This window comes from Primulina huaijiensis, chromosome 15, assembly GCF_012295235.1.
Source record: "Primulina huaijiensis isolate GDHJ02 chromosome 15, ASM1229523v2, whole genome shotgun sequence".
In the NCBI taxonomy this organism is placed as follows: domain Eukaryota; kingdom Viridiplantae; phylum Streptophyta; class Magnoliopsida; order Lamiales; family Gesneriaceae; genus Primulina; species Primulina huaijiensis.
In genome coordinates, this window is record NC_133320.1 from 10,844,319 (window position 1) to 10,854,496 (window position 10,178).

At 35.5% G+C, this 10,178-nt stretch overlaps 1 pseudogene; it reads right to left on the bottom strand.

Annotated features, from left to right (window-relative positions):
- The window catches only part of LOC140959296 (uncharacterized), a 12,680-nt pseudogene extending 3,816 nt beyond the window's left edge, over positions 1 to 8,864 (bottom strand).
- Between the last annotated feature and the right edge of the window lie 1,314 nt (positions 8,865 to 10,178).

Consider the following 10,178-nt stretch of genomic DNA (forward strand, 5'->3'; position numbering starts at 1 on the left):
TTTTTCTCTTAGGGATCAAGCAAGAGGATGGCTCCAATCGCTTCCTTTGGGGAGTATCACTACATGGCAGGAGTTAGCAACCAAGTTTCTTGCTAAATATTTTCCACCTGCAAAGTCTGCACAGTTGAAAATTGAGATAAGCACTTTTAGGCAGACTGACTTTGAGCAATTATACGAGGCATGGGAACGGTATAAGGAGTTGTTAAGGAGGTGTCCAAACCATGGTTTTGAAGATTGGGTACAGATTGAATTGTTTTACAATGGTTTGAATGGACAAACAAGAGGCACTGTCGATGCAGCAGCTGGTGGCACGATATTTGCAAAATCACCTGATCAAGCATATGATTTGCTTGAACAGATGACCATTAACAGTTATCAGTGGCCGTCTGAGAGGTCGGGAGTAAAGAAGCAAGCTGGAATTTATGCCATAGATCCTATTACATCACTCACCGTTCAATTTTCAGCTTTAACAACTCAAATTGCAGCTATGAATAAGGCTAGTACATCAGAGGTTGAAAATGCATCGGTTGTTACTGAAGAACCACATATTCCTGATGAAGCTCATTATATCAACAATAGGAATTTTGGTGGCTACGGAGGATATCGAGGTAACCCTCCCCCTAACACTTATCATCCTGGCTTGAAAAATCATGAAAATTTTTCTTATGCAAACAATAAGAANTCTTGTTTGTCCATTCAAACCATTGTAAAACAATTCAATCTGTACCCAATCTTCAAAACCATGGTTTGGACACCTCCTTAACAACTCCTTATACCGTTCCCATGCCTCGTATAATTGCTCAAAGTCAGTCTGCCTAAAAGCGCTTATCTCAATTTTCAACTGTGCAGACTTTGCAGGTGGAAAATATTTAGCAAGAAACTTGGTTGCTAACTCCTGCCATGTAGTGATACTCCCCAAAGGAAGCGATTGGAGCCGTCCTCTTGCTTGATCCCTAAGAGAAAAAGGAAACAAACGCAATCGAATTATATCATCAGAAACACCATTTATTTTTACCGTGTCAGTAATTTCAAGGAATGTTCTGAGATGTAGATGAGGATCTGCAGTAGCGGCTCCCCCAAACTGATTCTGTTGAACCATGATTATCAATGCAGGTTTGAGCTCAAAGTTGTTTGCATTAATAGTCCCTCGTGCTATGCCCGAATAATGAGCATTTAGTACTGGCCTAAAATGATTTCTGATGGGTATTGCAGGGGGTGGGTTTTCATTATCTCTGTTGTCAGCCATTGCTTGAATCTCTTCTCTTCTTGCCTTTCTTAATCTTCTTGCAGCTCTTTCGATCTCAGGATCAAAGATAAGTAAGTCAAGATTTTGAGATCTTGGCATGCACTATCAAACAAAAATAAAAACAAATCAATGTTTAATATAATCCAATAAAAACAGCTCTAAATTAAAATCAAGACCAATTGGTAACAATACTAATATAAATTTAAAATAAATACTCCCCGGCAACGGCGCCAAAAACTTGTTGCATGTTTTCTTAATTGTTTGCAAGTGCACAAAGTCAAGTTATAATAAAATGTATTTTTGAGTACAAGTGTCGATCCCACGATGAGTATATATATAAATGTATATTAATGCTTGTAATTAAAATAGTCTCAATTTTATTTAGAAAAATTGATTAAATGATTTGTTTGCGAGAATAACTAAATTGACAAAAGATTTAAATAAAATATCACAACAAACTTGTGCAAATAACAATAGAATAAAAGATCTAGAGGTCTGATTTCACGCAACTATCCACCATGTGTTATTTTGTGTAGCTATATTATAAATGTCATTCTTATTCATTAGCCAAGAATTCTAAATTAATCTCTACTCCATCTTACGATTGCTAAGTAGATACTAATTATCTAACAAAAGATTGTAACGTCCCCGTCAACAATCTAAAATTAAATAACACAATAAGCACTAATTTCTCTTAATGGCTTCAAAAGCAATATATGTCCTCCCGAACTCTATAAATACCATCGATTTATTTTTCCCTTTCTTGTTTATAAAATCCCTTTTCCAAGTGATAACTTATAAACATAAGAATCATTCAAGATATGGCCAGTAAAATGAAAGCGTTAAGATTGGAAAAATACAAATGAACAATAACGAAAACTTATATAGCATAATTCATAAATCCCAACACATGGTTTCTAGTTTTGTTCCATCTTTCCTCTAGTCACAAGAATTAGTTCATAATAATAATACAAACAACACAACAACACACGAATCTTAAACAAGACATATCAAATAAAAATAAAGAAAGAAGAACTTAGAACAAGAGTGTGGAGTACAGGTTATTTCTCTCCAAAGTGTGCCAGAAAATCTCCTCAGAATGATGAATTTTAGCTTTTAACTTCTTTGTCGCCTCCTCTCCTCTCCTTTACTTCCTTCCTCTCCTTTAGATAGTCAATAATAGAAGCCTTTAATAGTCCTAGGCAAGTCTTTGCACGCAAAAAACACACAAGTCCTCAACTCCCATGCGCAGCACACCAAAAATCAGCATTTTCCGGACTTTGTCTGTCAACGACCGCGGGTACGCTATAACAAAGACCGCANATGATGAATTTTAGCTTTTAACTTCTTTGTCGCCTCCTCTCCTCTCCTTTACTTCCTTCCTCTCCTTTAGATAGTCAATAATAGAAGCCTTTAATAGTCCTAGGCAAGTCTTTGCACGCAAAAAACACACAAGTCCTCAACTCCCATGCGCAGCACACCAAAAATCAGCATTTTCCGGACTTTGTCTGTCAACGACCGCGGGTACGCTATAACAAAGACCGCAGGTGCGGTCTTGTTTCGGGGAAACTTTAATCTCCAAGCTACTAAGACCGCGGGTGCGGTGCAACATGGACCGCGGGTGCGGTACTGCTTCGGCAGAAATTTCTAAAATTGCTTTTCATGGACCGCGGGTGCGGTGCCATTTATAGCGCGGGTGCGGTTTATTCTCGGAAATTTTCATCTTTTGCACTTCCAATTCAACACTTTTACTACTCCAATTTCTCATTCTAAGCTTCCAAACTAAAACAACAAAAACAACAACAAATCACATAAAACCTGCTCAAGAATCACAAAATTCTAAGTTAAAAACAAGTAATAAAAGTACAATAAATTGCACTTATCACTCTCTACCAAGCAGGGATAATTATTGCACCCAACAATTTCTCTCCCAATAATTGCACTCCTTGCAATCAATGGGAATCGAACCCGTGACTTTGGCTCTGATACAAATTGTAGGACCAAGTGCTTACCGTTTTACCAAAAGCTATAGCTGGTGGTAATGGTGCAACTCAAATCTTTTAAACCGCACAGCAACTCAAGCACCACTATTCAATCGCTCTACCAAGCAGGGACAATTATTGCACCCAACACAAGATGAATCTTCTACAAGTGATATTAAGCCAAAGCTGAATATATGCAAAGGGAAGTATATTCACTTCGTAAAATCAGCTATGGTACATGAACTTTCAGAACCATATAAACTAGTTGAGCAACCGATTGAAAATAAGAACAAGTCTAAGAAGTATGGAATCAGATACAGCCCTACGAGTTCTAATGATTCGCAAAGCTGGTCACCTAAACGGTTCAGCTATAAAAACTAGAACACTAAGAGTGGCTATTTAAATTATTATATAACAGTAAGCCTATTCAGAAAAGATATCGGATGAACAATCAGTTGAACAAGTTTAAAACTCATATTGTTCCATCTGCACACAACACATCAAGCACACACAAGCCGGGAAAAACTATCTGGAACACAGCAACTAGAAAGTCAGTTAGACTTATTCAAGTCTCGGTTCTTAAAGGATTAATAATTTTAGGACCCAAATAGATGTGGGTACCAAAATTATTCATTATGTATGATTGTAGGTAACATGTACATCAACAAAAAATTCAATTTGGTATCTGGACAGTGGATGCTCAAGACAGATGACAGGGGATGCTGATTTGCTATCCCAACTAATTAATTATTTTGGTCCAAACATCAGTTTTGGAGACAACTCAAAAGGTAGAACCGTGGGTAAGGGTAAGCTTATCCATGATAATATTATTACTAATGATGTCCTACTCGTTGACAATCTGAAATATAACTTGATTAGCATTAGTCAGCTATGTGATAATAATTTTTCTGTTCAATTCAACAAGCACACCTGCACAGTTAAGAACTCAACAGATGACATAATCATAACTGATAATCGATGTGGTAATACTTACAAGGTAAGTTGGACTAATCAACCTAATGCACCAGTTTGTTTTGTAGCTTCCAATTAATCTAAGAACTGGTTGTGACATAAAAGGTTGAACCACTTAAATTTCATCCATCGTTCATCTGAGTAATAATGATATTGTAACTAGTCTGCCTATGATTGATTTCTCAAAAGATAAAATTTATTCAGCATGTAAGTTTTGTAAACAAGTAAGATCTTCTTTCAAAAACAAGGGTAGTAAATCTTCCTCCAGATGCTTAGAACTGTTGCACATGGATCCTTTTGGTCTTATACCAGTCATGAGTTTAGGGAGAATGAAATAAACCTTGATAATTGTTGATGATTTTTCAAGATTTACTTGGTTTATTTTATCAAATCAAAAGACCAAATTGCTGCACAACTGGTTAAGCTTTTCAAAAGACTTTTAAATGAAGAATCAGTTGGAATTGACAGAATAAAGTATGATCGAGTGATTGAATTTATCAATCAAAATATTTCTCAATTTTTAGAAAATACTTGAATTAAGTATTAGTTATCAACAGCTAGAACACCTCATCAAAATGGTGTATCTTAACGAAAGAACCGAACTCTTAAATAAACAGCTAGAACAATGCTTGTTGATTCCGGTATATCTCAGAGATTTTGGGCAGAAGCAGTAAACAACGCGTGTTATACTTAGAACAGATCAATTATTACTAAAAATCATTTGAAAATACAGTATGAGATCTGGCATGGACATAAAAGTGTGGTGTCTTACTTCAGAATATTTTGTTGCGGATGTTTTATTCACAATAATGGCAAAAATTACCTGAAAACATTTGATGCTTAATTTGATGAAGGAATATTTTTTGGTTATTCTTCAGTTAGCAAGGCTTACATAGTGTTTAATAAACGTACTTTAAATGTAGAAGAATCAATTCATGTTGTATTTGATGAATCTACACTAACTGATAAGTCAACCGATCCAGTTGGGCTAACTGATCGCTTAACAGAAATCATCTTGGGGGATGATAGTGAAGAAGAAGTTCACATAAATCGAAACATCCTTCAAACACCAGAACCTGAAGTAGTGGATCAAACAGTTAAACAAGAAGCTGTTCTTAACAATCAGTTGATGGAACAACGCATGATATTCAAATACCAACTGAAACTACTGCAACTGAAACTGAAAGAAATGTCCAGTTACAAACTGAAATAGTTGCTGAAATTGACCCAACTAGTTCCAACTATAGATGGAATAAATTACATCCACAAGACTTGGTGATACGTAATCCATCTGATCCGGTAAGAACTAGAAATCAAATATTTAATTTATTTGTACACTCAGCTTTTGTTTCTCAATTTGAAACAAAGAAAACTGATGAAGCTCTAACTAATCCAAATTGGATAAATGTTATGCACGAGGAGCTGAATCAGTTTACCCATAACAATGTCTGGACTTTAGTTCCAAGACTACTTTCAAAATCAATTATATGTACAAAATGGATTTACAGAAACAAACTGAACAAAGATTGTTCAGTTGTGCGCAACAAAGCCAGGTTGGTTGTACAAGGATACAGACAAGAAGAATGAATTGATTATGATGAAACTTATGCACCAATTGCTTGATTTGAAGCAATAAGAATATTCCAAGCCTATGCCTTTTTTTAAAAACTTCAAAATATACCAGATGAATGTCAAAAGTTCATTACTAAATTGTCAGTTACAGGAAGAAATCTATGTTGAACAACCACCAGGTTTTGTAAATCATTCATTTCCCGATCATGTTTATCATCTCAACAAAGAATTCACTACAAAAAAAACGCTAAATGAAAAATCCGTTATCGTAGGCCATTTAAAACCGTTGTAATTGAAGGTGTAGTTGAAAGTGCATTCAACAACAACGGTTTTAAATCGTTGTCGTAGCTATAATTAGCGACAGTTTTTAGCGACTGTAAAAAAACTAGCGAGGTTTTTGATATGGTTTCCGTCGCAAATTAGCGACTGTTTAAGATATAACGTTGCTAAAATTAACGACGGTTTTTGACTAAGTCGTCGCTAATTAGCGATGGTTCTAAACCGTAACTAATTAGCGACGATTTAGAGAAACATCGTCGCTAATTAACGACAGTTTAGAGAACAACTGTCGCTAATTAGAGATGGTTAATAAAAATCTGCCGCTAATTTTTTTACGTAAAATAAAAAAATTACTTTTATAATTTAATAAATCTACCAAAAAAACTTACAATCTGACTAAACTAATAATATTCATGATCTTAATTAACACTTAGAAATTTAATAAAAATTGAAACAAAAAAACTTACCATAAATCGAAATTAAAATCGTCTAAGAGAGAAAAATTTATCGTGTGGAGGGAAATAGACCGAAAACGCAGATATTTATAGACAATTTACGACGTTTGTTTAATAAACTGTCGCTATTAGCGACGGTTAAGCAAAAACCGTCGCTATTTACGACGGTTGTTTATGAAACCGTCGCAATTATGAAACTGTCGCTATTAGCCACAGTTTTGATTAAACAGTCACTATTTTAAAATTTGCGAGGGTTTTGCTTAGAACGTTCCAATAAAGCCGTCGTAATTTTTAAAATAGTGAAGGTTTTGTTTAAACCGTCGATAATAGGGACGGATTAAAAATTGCATTGGTTTTGCTTAGAAAGTTCCAATAAAACCGTCGCAATTTTTAAAATAGCGATGATTTTGTTTAAACCGTCGATAATAGCGACGGATTTTTATAAAATAGCGACGGTTTAAGTAAAATCGTCAATAAATCCACAAAGGTTTTATAAAACCATTGTGTCGTTTGTCCAAAAAAACACGGTAATAGACAACGGTTTTATACCGTTGTCTTTGACCCCAAAAGAACGCTAAAATACAAAAAAATCGTTGTCTTTTAGCTTTTTCTTGAGGGTCAAACCATTGTCTTTGCTTAAAAAAATTCTCAATAACAACTTTTTTAGTAAAAAATGTTGTTAAAAAGTAAAAGACAACGATTTTTTTGTAAAATCGTTGTCTTTTAAGTGTTGTGTATTCAGTATTTTCTTATAGTGTGATTATATGGTCTCAAACAAGCTCATAGAGCTTGGCATGAGACAATATCAAAATTCTTAATTGATCATGACTTTACTGTTGGAACAGTTGATAAAACACTGTTCAAATTTTCAAAGAAAGATCATACTTTATTTGTGCAAATTTATGTTGATGACATTATTTTTGAGCCAACTAACCTCAAATTATGCGAGAAATTTGCTAAGATGATGCAGGATAAATTCGAGATGAGTATGATGGATGAACTGACATTCTTTCTTGGTCTGCAAGTGAAGCAATTGGAAACTGATGCATTTATCAATCAAACAAAATACACGAAGGAATTGTTCAAAAAATTTGGCATGAAAACATGCTCAGCTACAAATACTGCCAAGAGCTTATCGATTAAATTAGATAAAGATGAAGGGAGGATATCGGTTAAGATGAAACTGTACAGAAGTTTAATAGGTTCTTTACTTTACCTAACTGCTAATCGTCCTAATATTGTGTTTGTTGTCTGCATGTGTGCTAGATTACAAGTAAATCCTAAACAATCGCATTTTTCAACTGCCGAACTTATATTGAAATATCTTAAAGGCATACAAAATGTGGGCTTATGGTATACTTAGGACTTATCTTTCAATTTAGTTGGCAATTCAAATGAAGATTATGCAAGATGTAAACTTGATAGAAAAAGCACTAGTGGATCATGTCAGTTTCTGGGAGACAGACTGATTTCCTTGTTCAGTAAGAAGCAAATATCCATGACAACTTCCACAAATGAAGCAAAATATCTAGCTGCTAGAAGCTGTTGCGCCCAACTACTTTGGATTCAGCAACAACTGAGAGATTATGGTGTCATCGCAGAGGATTCACCAATCTTTTGTGACAACACTAGCACAATTGCGATTACATGCAAACTAGTTCTTCACTCCAGGACAAAGCATATTGATGTCATACATCACTTATCAGAGATCATGCTCTCAAGAAGGAGATCAGACTGGAGTACATTTCAACTGAACAACAGGCATAAGACATATTCACAAAGCCACTACCAGAGATTAAGTTTTCTTATTTCCGAAATATTCTTTGTTTAATTGATTTAACTTAATCTTTTTAACATTTTTATATGTTGAACCAGTTCCAAGATTAAGTGCAGAAAATAATAAATCCTTAAAGGGAAATCAACATTAAACAAAATAAAATTTTATTGATAGAGTTGAGCTTTTACAATAGAGATTTCCCTATCTACTGCCTCTCACCAGAAAGTCAGCCAAGTGGTTAACCCACCTGTGGTGGTCTTCAAGAAGTCTTCTGAGAAGGCGATCCTTCTCAGAACCTTTTGCTCCTTGAGGAGCATCAAAAGATAGACACATTCATCCTTGAAGATGTCAGCAGTATGAGTGACGTAGAGACGTCGCTGATACTTGTTCTATGTTGCCACTCGTTTCCTTGTGGCAACAAACCCTTCCTCACGGAAGGACTGCAGATCCTGGAGCTTGCTCCAGGTAGACAGCGTCTTTTCCAAGATGTTGTCCTCCAACTTTAGCTTCCTCGCAGCAACTATGGACTGCTTGAACTCTTCTGCCATGTTTTGTTGCTGTGAACCGCTCGCCTTGTCCATTTGATACTGCTTTGATAGTGTATTATCTGCTGAAATGGTCAAGTGATTTTGTGACTAACTAGTTTGTTCTTATTTATAGACTCGAACCATACGAAGAGACCCAATCATATCTTTTGATAGGAGAATATGAAGAGACATCCGTCAGCCATCGACGGTTCATTCTCCAAGAATGAGATCTTTTAATCTTATTTAATATTTAATGCATGCATTTAGGGGGAACGTCGAACTATAGTTAGTTAATTGATAAGACAATTATCAGTTAGTCTTGAACTGAATTGATTTAGTTTTTCAACTGATCATTCAGTTCTCGACCCAACTGATCTTATCATATATGTTAACTGATTATCCATTTAGTTAAGCTTCCACAATAAGTTTTGTGACTTTCAAAATTACTTTATTAATTATGTTATTCATTGCGTATTAATTGGAAATTTGGTTAATAGTAGTACAATCGACTCAATTTCTATATTTGCATATGAAGTAAGCGCAATTTATTCAAATTAATCTCGGACTGCCACGTGTCCAAAATTTAAATAGTCACAAACATAAATATTTGTGCCGCCTTCATTCAGTTCATAGCACTCTATTCCAAACTCTCAAGCACTCAAACACCCAGAGTATTCTTTTCGCAGAAAATCTAAGCTAATGGTAAGCCAAACCCCAGCCTTCTTTCTCAACGCAATGACCATCCACTTCGAACCCATCCTATCTGTCTCAGATGAAGCTGTTAAGAGCGTATTTCTGAAGCTCGAAGCGGCTGGTCTGAAGAAGTTTTTTGGAATCGCAACCCAAGTCATTTATCTTAAGGAGATTCAAGAAGTTTATGCCAACAACAAGATTTCTGATGATGGCAAGATTATCATGAGCGTCAATAATCAAGTGCTGCTTGTGGACGAAAAATCCTTCAGCAACCTATTCCAACTCCCAGCTGAAGGTTTGTCTCATTTATCTAAGGTTTCAATAGCTGATATTGAAGAGATGCAGACTCTGCTATCTGCTGATGGGAAGAAAATCAAAGTGTATGATCTCAAGAAGGAACTGAAAGCAGAGATCCAACTGTTGGCTGATATTATTGCAATGGTCGTTCTTGCCAAGGCAGGTTCATTCGCTGCCCTCACTCTTGAAACATTTCAAAGCATGACTGCGATAATAAAGGGCACAACATTGAACTGGTCAACCATAATTTTCAATATCCTTAAGAAGACGGTTCAATCATCCAAGAAGTCGAATGGTTTCGCTCTGCAGCTCAGCTATTTTCTGAAAAGCTCTCGTCTCATTGATGACTCAGCTGAAAAGTCATCCAAGTTCAAGGTG